Source organism: Heterocephalus glaber, unplaced genomic scaffold (genome assembly GCF_053883595.1).
Source record: "Heterocephalus glaber isolate CG9 unplaced genomic scaffold, H.glaber_assembly_v1.0 deba00001472, whole genome shotgun sequence".
NCBI classification, from domain to species: domain Eukaryota; kingdom Metazoa; phylum Chordata; class Mammalia; order Rodentia; family Bathyergidae; genus Heterocephalus; species Heterocephalus glaber.
In genome coordinates, this window is record NW_028258315.1 from 96,458,274 (window position 1) to 96,478,255 (window position 19,982).

The following is a 19,982-nucleotide window of genomic DNA, read 5'->3' on the forward strand; positions in this document are numbered from 1 at the left end:
AACACCCACATTTATTATTTTGCCTTTCTGAGGATTAGATTCAGTGTGGTGAGCTGGAATCTCAATTTAGGGTCTCACAAGTCTTCAATCAAGAGTGGTGCTGAAATCTCTTCTCATCTCTCACCTGGAGGTTTGACAGCAAAAGAAACTCCTTTTGAGCTCATTAAAATCTTGTTTCATGAATTCAACCATGAGAACAGCCAAGTTTGCATCAGTAAAACCAGCTGTGAGAAGCTTCTCCAAGAAAATCAATAGCTGATGATCTTCCCTTCCAGTTCTCTTTTTATGCCACTGGCAACAATCCTCAGGTGAGTCTTTCATGCCCAGAACCACACTGACTCAGTTAGGCTTGGTGATCCAAGTTGACCATTAGTTAATCCACCATATGATGTTAGTTATGGTAAGAATATCAGATCATAATGAAGGAAAATCATGTGAATGTGGCCTTTCTCTGCTTCTCAGTCTCTTGTCTCTCTACCTTACTACACTATACTCACTCTACTTGTGTTGATATGAGATGACAGACACAGTGCCTCCATGTCAGAGCTTTGGTTTGTAAGCACTTTCTCTCTTTGCATAATTTTCCATTCACTCTCTTGGTTGTTTCCTTAGCTGTGCAGAAACTCATCAGTTTGATGTTGTGTAAGTCACTTTCATGATGCTGGTGCAAAATATCTGAAATCTGCAACCAGTAGAGTGGACTGGTGGTCCGGTGTCCTCTGTGTTTTTGTAGTGTGGAACCAGATGTCAGTACAGCCAAGAGGCCAGAGGAGCAGGGGGGTGGAGGGGGTGGGGGGGTCTCCACTCCTAGTTCTTTGAGGTATCTCCATACTGATTTCCACAGTGGTTGCACCAGTCTGCACTCCCACCAGCAGTGGAGCAGGATTCCTTTTTCCCCACAGCCCTGTCAGCATTTGTTACTGGTTGATTTCTTGATAGCAGCCATTCTTTCTGGGGTGAGTTGGAATCTCAGAGTTGTTTTCATTTACATCTCTTGAATAACCAGTGATGCTGAACATTTTGTCATACGTTTATTTGCTATTTCTACTTCTTTGTCTAAAACATGTCTGTTCAGTTCAGATGCCCATTTTTGGATTGGGTCTTTAAATTTGGGAAGTCTGATTTTTTTTAAGTTCTTTATATATCCTAGATAGTAGACCTTTGTCTGAGGAATAGCAGGTGAAAATTTTTTCCCACATTGCGGATTATTTCTCTTGCTATGTAGAAGCTTTTTATAAGAAGAGATTCCACTTGTTGACTGATTGTGCTAGTTCACAGGTAACAGGTTTTGTTCATGAAATCGTTTCCTATGCCAATGTCTTCAAGAGTTCTACCAAATCTCTCTTCCAGCCAGCTTAGGGTTTCTGTTTTAATATTTAGATCTTTGATCCATTTCAATTTGTTTGTTGCAAGGTGAGGGATGTAGGTCTAGGTTTAATCTTTGGCAAGGTGAAACCCAATTTTTCCAGCACCATTTATTAAAAAGGTTATCTTTCCTCCAGTGAGAGTGTTTGGCTCCTGTATCAAAGAGGAGGTAGCTGAGTGTGTCTGCAGTTGTTTCTACATCTTCTAGTCTGTTCCACTGGTCCTTGGGTCTGTTTCTTTGCCATCACTGTGCTGTTTTTTTCACAGTAGGTTTATAGTACAGTTTTAGGTTGGGGATTGAGCTACCCCCTACCTTCACTTTATTGCGTAGAATTGCTTTTGCTCTTCTAGGTCTCTTCTTCTTCCAAATGAATTTTTGGATTGCATTCTCAAAGTCTGTGAAGTATGCTCCACAGATTTCATTTGGGATTGCATTGAATCTATACAGCAGTTTTGGAAGTATGGCCATAGTCATTATGTTGGTTCTTTCTACCCAGGAGCAAGGGATATCTTTCCATTTTCCGACATTATCTTCAATCTTTTTTTTTCAGAGTGCTATAGTTTTCAGAGTAGAAGTCTTTGATTTCTTTCATCAGATTGATTCCTAGGTTTTTTGGGTTTTGGTGGGGGATTTTGGTACCAGGGATCGAACTCGCATCCTTGCGCTTGCGCGGCAGGCGGTGAAACCACTGAACTAAACCCCCGCCCAATTCCTAGGTATTTTAATTTTTGGATGCTATTGTAAAAAGAACTGTTTAACCCATTTCTCTCTCAGTGAGTCTGTCATTGGTGTAGAGGAAAGCTATTGATTTTTGTGTGTTGACCTTGTAACCAGCTACTTGACTGCATTTGGTCATGAAGTCTAGAAGACTTTTGGTGGAGTTCTTGGGGTCTTCTATATAGTGTGTCATGTCATCTGCAAATAGTAACAATTTAACCTCTTCATTTTCTATCTTTATTCTTTTTAGTTCTTTCTCTTGTCTCATTGCTATGGCTAATGTTTCCAAAACTATACTGAACAAGAGTGGTAATGGTGGACATCCTTGTCTTGTTCCTGATTTTACTGTGAATGACTTCAGTTTTTGACCATTTAGTATGATACTGTTGGTTTTTCATAGATGGCTTTTATCAGATTGAGGTAGAGACGATCTATTCCAATTTTTTGTAGGGCTTTTATCATAAATGCATGTTGGATTTTGTTAAATGCTTTTTCTGTGTCTATGGAGATGATCATATGGTTTTTGTCCTTGGCTCTACTGATATAGTGTATTGCACTGATTGATTTGCATATGTTAAACCACCCTGCATCCCTGGGATGAATCCCACTTGATCAGGGTGTATGATCTTCTTGATGATCTTCTGCATTCTGTTTGCCAGTATCTTATTAAGGATTTTTGCATCTATGTTCATTAGTGAGATTGGCCTATAGTTCCCTTTTTGGTTGGGTCTTTCTCTGCTTTGGGGATCAAGGTGATGCTTGCTTCCAGGAATGAATTTGGGAGTATTGCTTCCCTTTCAATTTCATTGAAGAGTTTAAACAGTAGTGGCAGCAGTTCCTCTCTAAATGTCTTGTAGAATTCAGCAGTGAAGCCATCAGGACCTGGGCTTTTCTTAGTTGGTAAGCTTTTAATTACATTTTCAATTTCATTAGTTGGTACTGGATTGTTTTAAATTTTTAGGTCATCTTCATTCAACTTTGGTAATTCATATGTATCTAGGAATCTGTCCATTTCTTCTGTGTTTTCTATTTTATTGGTATAGTTTCTCAAAGTAGGTATTAATGATCCTCTGGATTTCTGCTGGGTCTGTTGTAATTTCACCCTTTTCATTATTAAATGCATGGATTTGGGCCTTTTTTTGATAAGGTTGGCTTAAGGGTTTGTCAATTTTGTTGATTCTTTCAAAGAACCAACTCTTGGCTTCATTGATTTTTTTGTATCGTTCTTTTAGTCTCCATTGCATTCATTTCTGCTCTGATCTTTACAATTTCCTTCCTTGTATGAGCTTTGGGTTTGTCCTGCTCTTTTTCTAGAAGCTTGAGGTTCAGCATCAGATTGTTTAATTGGGCTCGCTCTGTTTCCCTAATATGAGTACTCACTGCTATGAATTTCCCTTGTAAGACTGCTTTCATTGTGTTCCATAGATTCTGATGTTGTATTGTCATTGTCATTTAATAGAAGGAACTGTCTGATTTCTTCTTTAATTTCCTCTGTGACCCATTGGTTATTCAGAAGTGTGTTGCTCAATTTCCATGTGTTTATGTAATTTTTCCAGTTTCTCTTGCTATTGATCTCCAATTTCATCACACTAAGGTCTGATACTATACAAGGGATAACTTGACTTCCTTTGCACTTACTTAAACATGTTCTATAAGTGCATATGTGGTCTATTTTGGAGAACGACTTGTGTGCCACTGAAAAGAATGTGTATTCTGATTTTGTGGGGTGGAACACTCTGTAAACATCTGTTAAGTTCATTTGTTCAACAGATCCATTGATTTCTAGTATTTCATCACTTATTTTTTGTGTAGATGACCTATCTACTTGTGACAGTAGGGTGTTAAGGTCCCCCACTACTACTGTATTAGTGCATATATGACTTTTCACATCCTTTAGTATTTGTCTTATATAGTTGGGTGCACTAGTGTTTGGTGCTTAGATATTTATGATTGTCATCTCTTCCTGTTGGATTGTTCCCTTTACAAGGCTGCAGTGTCCTTCTTTGTCTCTCTTAATCAGTGTTGGTTTGAGGGCTGGGGATTTAGCTCAGTGGTTCTGCCACCTGCCTTGCAAGCACAAGGACCAGAGTTCAATCCCCAGTACCAAAAAAAAAAAGTGTTGGTTTGAAATCCACTTCATCTACAAAGAGAATAACTACTCCTGCTTTTTTTCAGGTTCCCATTGCATGGAGTATTGTTTTCCACCCTTTCACTTTCAATCTGTGAGTTTCTTTTTGAATTGTGTTTCTTCTATGCAGCATATTGTTGAATTTTGATTCTTGACCCATTCTTCCAGTCTATTTCTTTTGATTGGAGAATTGCGACCATTAATGTTGATGGTTATAACTGATATGTATTGACTTATCATTGTCATGACTTTTTCTTTTGTTGGATTCTCCCCCTTTCCATTTAATTTGTCGTGCCCGATGGATTCATTCTGATGGGCTTCTTGGGGTTATGATTCTCATTTTCTGTTCCTAGGATATTATCTAAAATTTTTTGGAGTGCTGGTTTGGTATTCATGAAGTTCCTAAGGTGCTCTTTGTCATGAAAGTATCTTATTTCTCCATCGATTCTGAAAGATAGTTTTGCAGGGTATATCAATCTGGGTTGGAGGCTGTTTTCCTTTAGGGATTGGAATGTATCACTCCAAGCTCTTCTTGCCTTGAGGGTTTGCACTGAGAAGTCTGCTGTGATTCTGATGGGCTTTCCTTTGTAAGTGATTTGTTTCTTTTCTCTAACTGCTTGTAGAACTTTATTCTTCTGTTGGGTTTCTGGAATTTTAACAATTACATGCCTATGTGTAGATTTTTTTTTTTGATCAAGGCTATTTGGAATCCTATATACCTCACTTATCTGTATGTCAAGTTCTTTTCCCCTGCTTGGGAAGTTTTCTGCCATCACTTCTGTGAACAGTGTTTTTTTTCTGTCATCTGCACTCTCTCCTGTTTCTTCGTTGACTCCAATCAGCCTCATGTTCTTCTTTGCATCGTCTAGCAGCTGTTGGGTTGATTTCTCGTGGTCCCTTACAATTTTGAAGCAATTTTTCTTTTCCTGGTCACTTATTGCAATCTTATCTTCTATATCTGAAATTCTGTCCTCACATTGGCTCATTCTGCTATGTAAACTTTCAATGGAGTTTTTAATCTCCTGGAAATCTGTTTGCATGTGTCTTATGGATTCCATTTGTTTCCTATGTTGGGACTTCATCATGTTCCTCAGCTCCTCTATTTTTTTTTAATCTGTGTCCTCTCTAGATTTATTAATCATGTCTTGCACTAGAGGCACAATCTCTGCTGTTATGTGAGAAATTACTTCTGATTTCATTTTTTCCAGTTCTTCTTTTGTTGCTAGTTCAGAGAGTCCATGGGTTGAGTATCAGAGTGTTCCATCTCATTTCCCTTTGGGGTTGCTGTAGGTGATTTGGAAGTCTGATTTTGAGACTTGTTTACATGTTTTCTCATTTCGATAGGGAGGGAGGTGCTGTCGGCGCCTGCCCAGCTCACCTCCTCTGGTGAGCAGTGGAACCATGGCCCAGATGCCCCTTCCTCTGGGCTGGGAGCGGTAGAACAGGTCCCTTACTACTTTTAAGAGATGTCTCTTTTCACGATCACTGACCACAATCCTGTCTTCTGTATCTGATATTCTGTCTTCACATTTGCTCATTCTGCTGTGAATGCTTTCAACAGTTTTTAATCTCCTGGATATCTGTTTGAATCTGTTTCATGGATTCCATTTCTTTCCTATGCTGGGCATTCATCATTTCCATCATGGTCTTGAGTGCATCTATTTTTTTTTATCTGCTTCTGTTCTGGGGTCTCTAATCATGTCTTTTATTCTGCTCACCAGCTCTGTGGTTATCTGAGAAATTATTTCTGTTTTGAGTTTTTCTAGCGCTTCATTCGTCTGTTTTGTTACTTCCTGTGCCATCAGTGTAGGGTGTCCAGGTAATTATCAGACTTTTCCACCTCATTTCCCCCAGAATTTGCCTTTGGTGAGTTGACAGCCTGCTTTTGTGTCTTCCTTAGGTGGCTTCTCATTTTTATCTTTGTTGTTATACTGTTTTTCATTAATTCCTGGGCTGATACTTCAGTAGTGCTTATTGTAAGTATCTTTGTTGCTTGTATTTAGAACTTTTATGGAATGACTGTTTCTCAGAAGTGTCTTCCAGATATATCTGGCCTTTAGCTTTTGAGTCTAATGACTCTTAGGGCATCACCTTTTCAGTATACCAGGAAGGACAACTGATTTGATCAATCACAACACCGTAGCTCAAGTGATACAATCAGCAACAATAGCATCAAGCACAGTTTAGAAAATGTCAATTTGTGGTAGTTATTAATCTATTACTTTTAAACATGTTAATTAAATCAAAATCGAGGACCAGCCCAAAATATGTCTATAGTGAATAAACTCTTCAATATAGCAACTTTGCATATTTAGGCTACAAAATGAGCTAGATTTCATTAATTCCAGAGGTGACATTCATCATAAGACATAAAATATAAAAAAGCTGAATATAGATAAGGAATCAAACAGTTTTGTCTAGTGTTTCACTGGTTGTTATTGTTTTCCTCTTATCATGAAATACAAGATTAACTACATATTTGACTTTAGATTTGGTGTGTGTGCATGCACATGTAACTAGAGATTTAAGCCAGGACCTTCACACTGAGCTAAAGCCCCTGCCCTTTTTTAGTATTTTGAGACAAGGTCTTCCGAAGACACTCCAAATTGCTCAGGCTGTGCTTGAACTCATGATCTTCCTGCCTTAATGCTGCAGAGCACTGGGACTATAAGAATGTGCCCCAGCTCATTTCTGACTTTAGGATGAAATTCTGTGCAACACAATCATGACAGTGAAATCAGTCACAGAATAGGTGGCAATTTAGGATTTGTCCTGCATTAAGCTGGCAAAACCCAGATGGCATTTGGATAGCTAATCTAGTTTGTCATATGTCTACAGTTAGATGAATGGAACTTTCAATGTAGTGTATATCATAGACAACTCTGAAGAATTCGAGGTTAAGCAAAGCACTGGTGAGAAGAAAAACATAAGGAAAGTCTGCCTGTTATCAGAAAAATGCATAGGTCACACTAGTGACACAGTATATTATTTTGTCATTTAAACTATTACTATGAGATATTTTCTCCTTATTCACATAAGAAGGCAGTTATTACACATTAAAATATTGTTCATTAAAAAAAACCTTAGTGTTAATCATCTCTGCAACATATTGCAAGGTTTACATTTCTGATGGCAAAGACAATATTCAGGTGTAGTGTACTGTTTTTATAATTAGGTCAATAGACCTATTTATATGCATGCTGAATCAGAGGAACAGTTACCTTTCATCTTGCCAGCTGGAGAAAGCAAATATTTGAAGAAAGAAGAAGGGGAAACATATTTAAAATGAAGTCTTACTCAAATACCTGGGCCCCTTGAGGGTAGTAAACTACTTCATTATTACTTAAAAGGATGATTCAGGGCCCCGGTATGGCTATTAGAGAGAAAGTGAGACTCAGGTTACCTGTGTTGCTTCAAGGATAAAGTCATGGATGATAATTTGTTTTTCACTAGAGAGGCACAGTCTGTCTTTGCTGATAAGGGTGACAGTAAAAGCCTCACAGTTCATGGATTCTCCTCGACTTGGCCAATAGACAAACTCATCTTCTGCCTTTGAGAACCAAAAATAATTTTTTGAATTTTCTTGAAACGATTCCTTATTCTGCCATTTTCCATACTGCTCAAGTCATCTTTTAAATAGAGTTTATAGAATTATATCCCCATCTAGTAATGATGAGCTGTGGTTTTTGTATCCTACTGTAAATATATATTTTGATAATACGCATTTCCTAGCACTGGTCACTGTAAGAACCCCAGCACTAGCTCTGTAGGGATGTACTACTTCCAGTTAATAAATGTTCTGCACAATAAGTAGCATAGTAAAAATGGAGATTAGATCTAGGTCAGTTAATTTTATTATTTCACAGTTGCTTAAGTATCCAAGACATGCTGTATGTAATTTCCTATAGATTTTCTTAGTAACAATTTTGTAGTTTAATATCATTTTGCAGAGTACCTTCATAAACATTATCTTCCTGAATTTTTATAATACATTAGTAAGGTAAGGATGTTTTAAAAATATATTATAATCTTTTAATTTCATTAGAAGCCTCTGTCTTTTCTATAATGACTGCACCCAATCTACAGTCTCATTGACAGTGTGAATTTGCTTTTCTCCATAATTTTGCCAATTTTATAATTTGATTTTCCAATAATTCCCATCCTACTATGAAGTGGTAAATCATAGTAACTTTGATTTGTATTTTCCAGATAATTAATATCATTGAGGGTCTTTTCATACATCTATCTACTGGTCATTTTTAGAGACATATCTGTTTGGGTCTCTTGTTCAGTTCTTATTTGGGTTATTCATTTTCTACTGTTGAGTTGCATGCTTTCTTTATACATTTTGAATATTAGTCCCCAGAGAAGGGATTTTTATCATCTGCTTTTATAGATAAGGACATGCTTGGGGATAACCAAAAATTGTAAAAGTCACACTGCTAAAAAAATGACAAAGTACAGCCTTTTAGGAAAGAGACTGTCATAAATATGCATGTTGGCTGTAAGTACCAGGTGTTAAGAGATGATTTTAAGAGGATTTTAAGAGACAATAACAAAAAGTATTTCAGCATTGAATGAGGCAAGCTTTACATGTTCATCCATTTTAAGATAGAAATTGATACTTGGGATTGGTACTATCTCTGAAAACTGTGGATGTATAACAGAAAGTTATTTATCGCATAGGTTGGAGACTGTGAGAAATACGATGCTGTACATCCCTCACCATTTTTCTGATTAATGCAGATGACAAACTCTACTTTGCCTGTAGGATGTAGATTTTTATAGGCATTCTCCTGAAAATGCCTATCTACTATCATTGAAGTTAGAAATAATTTGGAATAATGTTCACAACAAAGAAGGCTTTGTTTAATCTTACATTGTTGCATTAGAAATGAGCCAACAGTCCAATAAGACTTATCATCCTTTCAAGTTTCAATATAGCTTATTGCCAAGAACATTTTTATTTTTAAAGCTCACCATAAGGGGAAACAGATTAGCAATTGGGTTTACTCTATACAAAAGAAGTCTGTAACTCTTGTGGGTTTTAATATATTTGGTTCAAAGAAATAGAACTATGGCTCTATAGGGCCCTTCTCCTTCGGCGCAGAGGAACACAGGTCCCTAGCAGCAAGTGGGATGTCTGGTGCCCCCGACCCTTCAGTGCCAACAGCCCCCGCCCTCCGCACCCTCCTCTGGCCACTGGGCCAAGCCAGCACTTGGATCCTCACCACAGAGGGCCAGTGGGTCAGAAAAGACATTGATCTGAGCTCCAGAAGATAGAGCAGAAGTGAATTTTAAAAAAGCCTCTCTCAGGCTCCTTGATGAAAATTGAAGCCCACTGGAAAAGTGAAGAAAATCTCTGCAATAAAGGCACACCAGACCACCCCAGTTGGTAAACTGCAAAGAACACCACCTCCCATCAGAACCTGGACTATCTTCAGAGGAAGGGCAGCTGGAACCTGCAGTAGAATCTAGTACAACCTTGCAGATTTCAACGCAGCAGGGGGTCACAGGTCTAAACTTGGCCCTTGCAGGCAGAAATCAGCCTGAATCTCAGGAGATAGCTGCTGGCTTGCTAAGACTAATTGACTTAGCGTGAGCAGGAGTTTGCAGATCTAGCTATACTGACAGCACAGACATACCCTGAAGAAGGCCCTTTATTTTTTTTGTCTTCAAAGTAATTTTTTTCTTTTTCATATTTTTTCTAATTTTTATCAACTTATACTTTTCAAATTTTCCCTTATCTTCTCTTTTCTTTTCTTGCTCTCTCCAACATTGTTCATTTCTCTCCCTTTTTATTGCTGTTCCTGTCCTAATTCAAATTTCTTTTTTCCTTACTTTTTCTTTTCTTTTTCCTTCTCTCTATTGTCATTAGTTTTAAAGGAAAGTGAGTACAGTTTCTAGCCTCCCTATTGCTGTTAGGTTGTTCTGTTTTTGTTCTTTCATTCTGTCTTGTCTCCTCTTCAACAGCTTCCTAGAGATAGTGTGATCTTCCTCGGCCCTCTGGCCTCACTTCTAACCTTTCCCTATCATACCTATCTAGCCCTCCCTCCCCAACTCCTAACTTCCCTTCCCGAAGGGTAAATGGTATTAAGCCCAAACCAGTGCATCTGCAAATATATAGGTAAGTTCAGTTAAAATCCAGTCAAATACATTAATTCACTTACCACCTATGGGGAATAAGTTGATTTCCTAGAAATTATTTTTTCCACATTGCTCAAGGGCATATTTAGCAGCTACGGGCTCTAAAACGATCCTTTGACACCAGTTAACTTTGCAGTTTCCATCTTACCTACTTTTGGTACCTCTGTTCATCTCTTTCTGGTAACCTACATGTACCGCAAATTCTGCATCACCAAACCTATGATCTACCCTGCCTGCTTCCATCCACTTTGTTGTACTACCCAGAAACACATCAGAGTCCTTTTTAAGTCTTCCTCACCTCCACATTTAACTGGCATCACTTCTCATTGCTGCTGTCCATTCTTTCAGTATACGTTTCAAATTCTTTGACAGTCTGGTTTAGGTTTATTTTTTCAGCTATCATCCTGGTCCTCCAATAAAGTACTACCTACAGACCACCTGGCTCCTGCAAATGCCATTTTCTCTAACACTCAGTTTCGTTAAACACCCAGTTCAAAAGTCTCTCTTTGAGACCATCTCTGACTCATCCCACAGATGCTAATTAAAATCATTAACAAACTTACCAGTCTACACCAGCTAAATGTCATCCATAATGAATGTCACAACAGAACTGTTTGCCATATATATGACTCTCCTGTATTCCTGAGGCCAACAATGGTAACTTATTCTTCCCAGTCTCCAATGCCTAGGAGATACTGGGTCCTGGATAAGTATTTGCATGAACAGGCGGTGCTGTGCTTTCAATGATGACTTAGGAACTGTGCAGGGTATCTACCTCTATGTGAACTGTCCCCAGAGCCTTACTTCTGGTCTCATTTACTGTTCACTTATTTTTCCTGCACAAATTCCTCTGTGAACTATAAAAACAATTCACAATGTGTTTTTAAGCTGTATCAAAAATAAGAGTGACCAGGCTTAGGGAGACTACTAGCCTGCCTCGAATGTAAAGCAAAGAATTGACCCTGGAGGGGGCAAACTTAATGATATGTATTTGGTCTTCACAGACCTAACACCTACTTTCAGGTTCTCACCTGTATGCCAGGTAAATGATATTTCCAGATCAATAATCCAGGGATAAAATTCCTCACAAAAGTAGCAGATTCTATCTGGGGACAAACACAAGTTAAGAGCAGACTGCTACATTCTCAGCATTCTACAGTCACACATTCGAGACTATTCTGTTCAGAGGCTGAGCTTAGTCAATATTATTAAATTATAAAAATAGCCTATGCTACTGTAGAAGAAGTCTGGAACATAGGCCTGGTTCTTACTAACAGTCATATAAAACATCTGTTGAGTAGAACTTCATCTAAATCATCCGCTTGACCAGCAGAATGAAGAATGGGCTCAAGTGTAAATAGTTACTCACTCTGGAGATACATCTGTCACCCAATTGAACATCATAGTAGATTATTTCCATTTAAGAGCTCTCAAAGTGTGATCTGAGGACCTTTAGGAAAGAAAAGGTAGTATCCTCAAGGCCTTTCCAAGACATCTGGGAAGTCAAAATTGTTTCTGTAATAGTAGAAAGATGTCCTCTGCCAAGTTCACTTTCATTCTGGCCTAACTGGAGAGTGTTCCAGAGCTACTGGACATGCGATAAAATGGCCTCTTGCCTTTCTCAGAAAAGGGAGAAAGTGTGCTTGTGGGTCCTTGTACTTTGACATTTTCATGGTTTTAATTTCTAATACAGTAAATATTGATGTATTTAGCCCAAGTAAATAAAAGCTTAATCATTAATCTCTTGTGAGATCAAAGAGTCTGAAGACTACTGGGATACTCTATAAGAAATGAAAACTGCTACAAAGACAGCCACAAATCATAACTAATTCAGTTTTTTCCCTTTAATTCTCAATGTCATCCCACTACAAAGGTAATTTTGTGATCCTCACTTCAGATATGAGAACACAAGCACAGTAAAGAAGCTTGTGCAGGACCTGTGCAGATTTCATACCAGAGCCAGGTTCAGCCACATAATTTAGAGGGTCTAGTGTAAAATGGACACGCTGGACCCCTTGCTAAAAAATGTAAAGAATATCCAGATGGCAAGTCAAGAGCATTAAACTAGCTAAAGAACCCTTCTGAGAGAGCAGGTTCACCGAGGCACGGGGCCCTGTACAACTGCACAGGAAGCTGACCCTGGTCACAGTCAAAACCACATCTGCTGATCCCTCTGGCTAACACTGCCTCCCACTGGCTTTCATAGTAAGCATTCCTGAATTCATCTCCCTCCTGCCTTTGCACCATGCTTTAATTTTTTTCCCACTTTATTTTCTCGTTCACCTCCCAAGTTCTAATTTTTTTAAAAGCCCCATGGGAGGCTTTTCTGTGTTGTGCCTCTTTCCCGTAACTGGCAAAGATGGAAGCTTTAATTCTGTTTTCTTTCCTGGCCTACTGATTTCTAAAGGAAGCTTCACTTTCTTCACAGGGACAGTATTATAACTCTGGACTGCATTCTTGGTTATCATTTTAAAAACCAAGTCTTAAGAGCAAAGCTACAATAACTGTTAGTAACAACATGAAATAGTTAAAAATGATTAAGTGGCCATAGATATTATGCACACTAGACAGGGAACCTCAGTATATTTTTTAATGGATATAGACAGAGCACTTTAAAATATTAAAATACTTTGATTTCTCCAAAGGATAAGGAAGGGAAGATGAAAATGCTTTTTGACTTTTTTTCTTTACAGCACTAAACGAGCATTACTTTTCACAGAGCCCTTAAAGGAGGTAGCAAACAAACTACTAAACTCACTGGAAGTATATACTATTCTTACCTAGTTCATGAAATGCTTGGATCTGCTCTGGAACAAGTCCCTGTGGTTTTAAGTACAAATCTGTGAAACTCAACAATATTCTTTAATCTTACTTTCTAAACTTCTGAAAGAGAATGCTTTTGCTTTTTCAGTCTCCCTTCTTTGATTTTTGATAGGTATTTAGAAGATATTTTCAAGTGCCTGTGCTTTGACGATTTTAGTTTCTATTCATCTTTAAGGCCATACTGTGTGGTGCTTTCTCTTAATTTAAGGGCAGCCATACATCACTTATGCATGGGGACACTGTCTGAGAAAGGTGTCTTTAGGTAATTATCATTTTATGAACATCAAAAGTGTACATACACAAACCTAATGGCATAACCTGCTACACACCTTGAAAATATATAGACTATCACGTATGTTGTTCACCTCTGATTGAAGTGTGAAACTACACTTTTTTTTTTGGTACCAGGGATCTAACTTGGGACCTTGCACTTACGAGGCAGGCGGCAGAACCACTGGGCTAAATCCCGGGGCCTGAAACTATACTTCTTGATGAACGGCTTAACATGGGAAAAGCGAGCCACAGAAAGGCTATAGTCATCCCCCCTGAAAAGCACACTCTATAACAAAGATACAAGTTACTTAAATTTTCTGTCTCACTGGTTATTAGTAGCTATTCTTAAAAAGCTAAGGAATAGATCCGACCACTCTCTAAACTGGATCGGCCAGGTGAGAGGAGCAGCTTGAAGCTAGGCGGCTGTCCCGGGCCCCGCCCACGCCACAGTGAGGTCTGCTTAGCCCAGCGGGCGCCTTTCAAGTCCCAATCCCCGCCCCCGCCCCATGCCTCTGGCCTTCTGGCTTTTCTGCTACCTGGTCCCCCACACTACAGAGGCACAGGGGATTATAAAGACCCTTGTCCTGAGCGCCACAAGATAGAGCAGAAGTTAGTAACAGAAAGAGGGCTTCTCAGGCTCCTCGATGAAAACTGAAACTCAGCGGAAAAGTAAAGAGAATCTCTACAATAAAGGCACATCAGACCACTATACTTGGTGTGCTGCTAGCTTGCTGAGACTCATTGACTTGTATATGCACACGGATTCCTACGTTGCCTACTGTGACAGCAGAGACATACCCTGGAGGAGGCCCATAATTTCTAGTGCTATTTGCAAAAAAGAAAAAAAAATTTTTTTTCTATTTTCAATTCTTAATTTTTACTTTCTACTCTTCAAAGTTTTACTTTTCTTTCTTTTATCTTTTTTTCCCCCTCTCATTCATTTTCTTGCTGTCCCACATTGCTCATCTCCCCATTTGTTCCTTTCTGCACTGGATTCGGATTTCTCCCTACTGTTTTTTCTTCTCTTTTTCCTTCTCTTGATTATCATTAGGTTTAAAGGAAAGTAAATTTGGTATCTAGCCTCCCTGTTGCTGTTAGGTGATTCTATTCACATCTTTGTTCTTTCATTCTGCCATTTTCTCTTGCCTTTAACAACTTCTTAGAGTTTGTGTGATCTTTCTGTGTCTTCTGGCCTCACCGCTAATCTTACCTGTTCTTTCTACCTGTCCCTCCCTCCCCAACTCCTTTTAACTCCCCACCCAAAGGGGAAAGATGCTATATTGAAGAGCTTATTCATTATAAACTTATGTTAGGTTGGTCCTTGGTTTTAATTTAACTCACATAATTAAAATTGATAGATTAATAACTACCACAAATTGTCATTTTCTAAGCTGTGCTTGATGCTATGGTATTGCTGACTATGTCTTTTGGGCTAACATGTTGTGATTTATCTAATTAGTTTCCCTTCCTGGTATAAGGAAAATAAAATAGCCTCAGAGTCATTTTCCTACCTGGTATAAGGAAAATAAAATAGCCAAACACAAGATATATCTAGAAGACACCTCTGAAAAGCAATCATTCCACAAGGGTTCTAAACACAAGCAATGAAGATACTTGCATTAAGCAATTTTGAAATATCGACCCAGGAATTAAACCAAGGACAGTACCAAAAACAAAAACAAGAAGACACTTAAGCAAGGCACAAACACAGGCTTCCAGGCCACAAAAAGGAAACTCTGGGGGAAATGAGGTGGAAAAGTCTGACAAGCAACCACTTGGACACCCTGAACTGATAGTACAGGAAGTAACAAAGCAGATGCATGAGGCTCTAGAAAAATTCAAAGCAGAAATAATCTCCCAGATAAATACAGACATGGTGAGCAGAGTGAAAGACATGATTAGAAGCTCTAGAGCAGAAACAGATAAGAAAATAGATGAGATCAGAAACATGCTGGAAGCCATGAATGCTCAGCATAAGAAAGAAATGGAAAACATGATCACCCAACATAAGAAAGAAATGGAATCCATTAAACAGATTCAAACAGATATTCAAGACATTAAAAACTCCATTGAAAGCATGCAGAGCAGACTAAGAGTATCTGAAGACAGAATATCAGATACAGAAGACACGATTGTGGTTAAGGACCATGAAAACAGATTTCTTAAAGATAGTAAGGGACCATGAGAAATCAATCCAACAGCTGCTAGATGATGCAAAGAGTAACAAGACTCACAGGAGTCCACGAAAAAACAGGAGAAAGTACAACTGACATAAAAAAAACTGTTCACAGAAGTAATAGTAGAAAACTTCCCAGAAAGAGGTAGAGAATTGGACGTACAGATAAGTGAGGCATATAGAACTCCAACCAGCCATGACCAAAAAATATCTACACCTAGACATATAATAGTCAATATCCCAGAAACCCAGCAGAAGAACAAAATTCTACAGGCAGTGAGAGAAAAGAAACAAACCTACAAAGGAAAGCCCATCAGAATCACAGCAGATTTCTCAACACAAACCCTCAAATCAAGGAGAACTTGGAGTGAACTATTTCAAGCCCTAAAAGAAAATAACTTCCAACCTAGACTGTTGTATCCTGCAAAACTATCTTTCAAAATCGATGGGGAAAGTAGATACTTTCACAACAAAGAACACCTGAGAAACTTCATGAGCACCAAACTAGCACTCCAAACAATTTTAAGCAATATCCTAGAAAAAGACAATGAAGGTCACAACTCCATGAGGCCCAGGAGAGAGAAGCCACCACGCAAGGTAAGACACTAAAGCAAAAGGGGGGGAAAATAAGAAATAAAAGAGCCAACAACAGTAAAACACCATGACAAGGATGAGTCAATATCTCTCAATTATAACTATCAATGTTAATGGCCTCAATTCACCAATCAAAAGAAATAGACTGGCAGAATGGATTAGGAAGCAAAACTCAGCAATATTGCTGTATACAAGAAACACACCTAACTCAAAAGGAAATCCATAGACTGAAAGTAAAAGGATGGAAAATAGTTCTCCAAGTGACAGGAACCCAGAAAAAGCAGGGGTAGCAATCTTATTGCAGACAAAGTAGATTTCAAACCAAAACTAACTAAGAGAGACAAAGATGATTACTATATCCTTGTGAAGGGAACAGTCCAAGAGGAAGAGATGACAATCATAAATATATATGCACCAAATACGAATGTCCCTAACTATGCAAAACAAATATTAATGGACATGAAAAACCAAATAAGCACTAATACAATTGTAGTGGGGGACCTCAACACCCCTCTATCACAAATAGATCAACTAGAAAAAAAATTAACAATGAAATTCTAGAACTGAACCAAGCTATTGAGCAATGGACTTAATAGATGTTTACAGAGTGTTCCACCCCACAAAATCAGAATACATATTCTTTTCAGCTGCACATGGGTCATTCTCCAAAACAGATCACATGCTAGCTCATAGGACATATGTAAGTAAATGTAAAAGAACTGAAGTTATCCCCTGTATATTATCAGACCATAGTGCAATACAATTGGAGATCAATAACATAAGAAACTGCAAACCTTCCACAAATACATGGAAATTGAACAACACCCTCCTGAACAACCAATGGGTGACAGAGGAAATTAAAGAAGAAATTAGACAGTTTCTACAAGTAAATGATAATGCCAGTACAACATATAGGAATCTGTGAGACACAATGAAAGCAGTTCTATGCAGAAAATTCATAGCAGTGAATGCCCATATTAAGACAACAGAGAGAACTCAGTTAAATAACCTAATGCAGAACCTCAAGGTCCTAGAAAAAGAAGGGCATAACAAACCCAAAGCTCCTACAAGAAAGAAAATTATAAAGATCCAAGCAGAAATCAATGCAATGGAGACTAAGAGAATGATACAAAAATCAATGAATCAAAGAGTTGGTTTTTTGAAAGAATAAATAAAATCAATAAACCTTTAGCAAAACTTATCAAAAAAAGGAAAGAAAAGGCTCAAATCCATGCAATTAAGAATGAAAAAGGTGAAGCCACAACAAATCCAGCAGAAATTCAGAGAATAATCAATACCTAGGTTTGAGAACCTGTACTCTAATAAAATGGGAAACACAGAAGAAATGGACAGATTCCTAGATACATATGAATTGCCAAAATTAAATGAAGATATAGAAATTCTAAACACCCCAATAACAATGAAATTGAAAATGTAATAAAAAATTTACCAACAAAGAAAAGCCCAGGTCCTGATGGCTTCACTGCTGAATTCTACAAGAGATTTAAAGAAGAACTAATGCCATTACTCTTTAAACTCATCAAGGAAATTGAAAGGAAAGCAAGGCTTCCAAATTCATTCCTGGAAGCAACTGTGACTTTGATCCCAAAACCAGGGAAAGACCCAACCAAAAAAGAGAACTACAGACCAATCTCCCTAATGAACACAGGTGCAAAAATCCTCAACAAGATACTGGCAAACAGAATACAGAGGGTCATCAAGAAGATCATACACCCTGAACAAGTGAGATTTATGCCAGGGATGCAAGGATGGTTCAACATCCGTAAATCAATCAATTTAATACACTACATTAACAGAGTCAAGGACAAAAACCACATGATCATCTCAATAGACGCAGAAAAAGCATTTGACAAAATCCAACACCCATTCATGATAAAAACCCTACAGAAAATTGTAATAGAAGGGCTTTATCTCAACCTGATTAGGCTATCTATGAAAAACCAACAGCCACCATCATACTAAATGGTCAAAAACTTAAAACTTTCATGCTAAAATCAGGAACAAGACAAGGATGCCCACTATCACCACTCCTGTTCAATATTGTTCTGGAAACATTAGCCATGGCAATTAGAAAAGAGAAAGAAATAAAAGGAATAAAGATAAGAAAGGAAGAAGTGAAACTGTCATTATTTGCTGATGATTTGATACTTTACATAGAAGATCAAAAAAACTCAGTCAAAAGTCTGCTAGACCTAACTGACAGATTCAGTAGAGTAGCTGGATATAAGGTTAACACTCAAAAAACAATAGCCTTCTTATACACAAATAGCATACCCACTGAGAGAGAAATCTGGGAAATGATTCCTTTTACAATAGCATCTAAAAAAATGAAATATCTAGGAATCAACCTAACAAAGGAAGCAAAAGATCTCTACACTGAAAACGACAGCTCTCTGAAAAAGAAGATCGAAGAGGATATAAGAAAATGGAAAGATATCCCTTGTTCCTGGGTAGGAAGAACCTGTAAGACCGAGGGCCTTACCAAACGCTCCAAGGAGCTGACTGCAGTGAAGAACACCCGGGAAGGAACACACCGGACAAGTTGGAAAATAAAACAGACCTTTATTAGTCTGGCCAGACGGCACTCCCAAAGCAAAATAGCTTAGAGAGGCAACTGGCTCAGAGTCTGAGGCTGTTCTTATAGGGGGTTGAGGGGGAAGTTAACATATAGAATTGAAGAAAAGGGACAAAGGTTAGTGGTCGACTGTCATGTACTGATGGTCAGCAGACATTTGCAGCTTGTTCTATACATTGTGGTGTCCAGAACATCAGTTCCAGGCAAACAAGGAGTTGAGTAGTTTACTTTGGGACTTTAGGTCTGTTACAGATTTTATCTAGTGTCCCAAAACTAACAAGCATCTTTATCCATTAACTCACATTTAATCACAATGGGGCTGGAGAAAAGGAACAAAGGTTATGCAGTCCCACAAACCAATATGGTGAAAATGGCCATACTTCCAAAACTGCTATATAGATTTAATGCAATTCCAATTGAGATCCCAGCAGCACACTTCATGGACCTTGAGAAAACAATCCAAAAATTCATTTGGAACCAGAAGAAACCTAGAATAGCAAAAGTAATTCTATGCAACAGAGACATGGCTGGGGATATCACAATCCCCAACTTGAAACTATACTACAAAGTTAATGTGATAAAATCAGCATGGTACTGGCAAAGAAACAGACCCCAAATCAGTGGAATAGATTAGAAGATGCAGAAACAACTCCAGACATACTCAGCCACCTCATCTTTGACAAAGGAGCCAACCACCCTCATTGGAGGAAAGATAGCCTATTTAATAAATCGTGTTGGAAAAACTGGATTTCAACCTGCCAAAGATTAAAACTAGACCCATACCTATCACCGCACACTAAACTAAGATCGAAGTGGATTAAAGATCTAAATATTAAGACAGAAACACTAAACCTGCTGGAAGATAAGTTAGGTAGAACTCTTGAAGATATTGGCATAGGAAAAGACTTTATGAACAAATCCTCAGTAGCACAGGAGCTAGCACAAAGAATCAACAAATGGCATCTCATCATATTAAAAAGCTTCTGCACTGCAAGAGAAACTACCAACAGAGCTAAGAGACAACCTACAATGTGGGAAGAAATATTTAGAAGCTGTACCTCAGACAAAGGTCTACTATCGAGACTATACAAAGAACTGAAAAAAATCAGACCCCCAAATTCAAAGACCCAATTGAAAAATGGGCATCCGAAATGAACAGACA

The 19,982-nt window shown here is 38.2% G+C and overlaps 1 protein-coding gene and 1 long non-coding RNA gene across 10 annotated transcripts in view; one reads left to right on the forward strand and one right to left on the reverse strand.

Annotated features, from left to right (window-relative positions):
* The window catches only part of LOC147826497 (receptor-type tyrosine-protein phosphatase gamma-like), a 121,043-nt gene that overhangs the window by 84,036 nt on the left and 17,025 nt on the right, over positions 1-19,982 (forward strand). For 2 of the 9 annotated variants that reach the window (XM_087181624.1, XM_087181627.1), the window contains exon 10: positions 1-19,982. This exon is cut by the window's right edge. The exons of the other annotated variants lie outside the window; for them this stretch is intronic. The gene's annotated coding sequence lies outside the window, so the exon portion shown is untranslated. 9 annotated transcript variants of the gene reach the window in all.
* The window catches only part of LOC110347069 (uncharacterized), an 87,900-nt gene that overhangs the window by 21,999 nt on the left and 45,919 nt on the right, over positions 1-19,982 (reverse strand). The window lies entirely within an intron of this gene.